Below are 2,165 nucleotides of genomic sequence, written 5' to 3'. Positions count from 1 at the left end.
AGTGTTCCTCTTTCTCCACATCCTCGCCAGCATCTGCTGTCACCTGAATTTTTGATCTTAGCCATTCTGACTGGTGTGAGGTGGAATCTCAGGGTTTCAATTGCTTTTCTAATCCACTTCTTGCTTTGAGCTAAAATTTGAGATACTAATATATTTTCAGACCCCAAATGTAGCAGCAATGCCATTATAGTACACGAGACCCTGGTAGACATCAGAGGAAACTTAAACCTGTCATTTAACAAACCTACTTTCAAAACTACTTCCTACTTTCCTACTTTTCGAAAAAACAGAGGTCCTGAGATGTGTGTAAAAATGCCTGGTGTGAAGCCTTACTTTGGGTCAGGACACAAACAAGAATATAAAGAAAAAAGAACAATAAATACATTATTTTCCCATACTGTCTTTTCATTGTTCTCCTTAATATTTTCCACATCCCAACTGTTACAAACACCTCTACAGAAAGCTCAATCAAGATATATCATTAAGCATTTCATTGGCTTTGATTCGTATAATCACACAAATGGAATTTTATTACAATGGCCATTTTTACTCATATTAAGAATACAATGCGAATTTTGGATTTGAGTGTAAATCTTAATTTGTTGTTTTAACTACTTAATATTCAATGATATATTATAAAATTATACATTTTAGGATATTTTCAAGTTCACATAACATTTTGCATTTGCTATCAATAGGTAACTTTGGACCCAATTTTAGTCTATACATTTTTTTAAAGACATGCTATAATTAATCATTAAGTAGCACAACTAAATATGATTATATTGATGAAAATGCTTAAAGTCTGTGTTTCAATTAAAGTACATATCTTTATACAATGGACTTTTTTATTAAAGAATACTGTGTTCTTGGATTCATAATACAATTGTGGGGGGTTGAATAAGACTGGCTCCCATAGACTTAAGTGCTTGGGTGCTTAGTTTATAAGGAGTGGGGATACTAAGATGTAAGGCTTGTTGGACTTCACTGTGGAAGCTTAAACCCAGGCTCAGTGTGGTTTACAGTCTCCTTCTGCTGCCTGCAGTTCCACATGTAGAATTCTCAGCTCCTTCTTCAGCACTATGTCTGCCTATATGATGAAATGTTTTTCCATCGTGATGAGAATGAACTAAACCTCCGAGGCTGTAAGCCAGCCCCAATGGACCGTTTTCCTTTATGAGTTGCTGTGGTCATGGTGTCTCTTGACAGCAATAGAAACACTAAGACAGTGAAGTTCCATTAATAATAAAATATGACATTTAGTTTCCCACAGTTAACCCAACTCTCAGCCTGATGAACATGTGATTTCACTGAAGATTTGCCCCTTCCCTTGCTTCTGCTTTATACATCATCTCGATCTTTCAGCAGCAACAACAGTTACTACAAAGTGTGAAAATGGTGAGATAATACCACCATCTAAGGCAGTAAAGAAAATGTCGGAACCAGACCCTCATGTGGAAATTGAGATGATGAGACCAGGAACTCCAATAAGTTTAAAATGTTATCGAGACTAAAAGAGAAAGTGGATCATATGCAAGAACTCATTGGTAATGTCTCCGAGGGGATGGAAACATAAAATCAAAATAAAGTGCTAAAAGTAAAAGCACAAGGTATTTCTGATGGACCCATTGCTGGAGCAGCTTTGAATGTATATTACAAAGACTCAAGAAATCAGTGAATTGTTCAAAGAGAGGTATAATCTACAATATCAGAGCAGAGAAGTAAAATGCTCTATAACATGGCAAAGGCAGAAAAAGAGTAGAAAACATAACAACATATACTGATGGAAAACAAAGAATAAGGAGAAAAGAAAGCTGCTGCACATACTGGCTGTCAGTCCATCTGGACTAATTACCACTATGAATGTGCGTGGTTTAAAAACACCAACTAAAGTGCAGAGGATGTCCATTAAAGGGGATCCAGGGATATCATGACCAATAGATGTAAAGAAAGGGAGGTTAATGGTGAGAGGTGGAGACAGGTACACATGATAACAAAATCAAAATAGAGCTGAAGTGTCTTTCTTAATTTAACAGACAAATGAGAGGGAATAAGCTAAAAACAAAAGGACCCCTGTTAGCAGGATCCCAAACTTCAAAACCACATAATGCAAGAACATCAGAATGCATGACAAGGAAAGAAAGAGAGAGAGAGAGAGAGAGAGA

This window comes from Mus caroli, chromosome 1 (genome assembly GCF_900094665.2).
Source record: "Mus caroli chromosome 1, CAROLI_EIJ_v1.1, whole genome shotgun sequence".
NCBI classification, from domain to species: Eukaryota; Metazoa; Chordata; class Mammalia; order Rodentia; family Muridae; genus Mus; species Mus caroli.
This window is presented reverse-complemented; position numbering follows the sequence as displayed.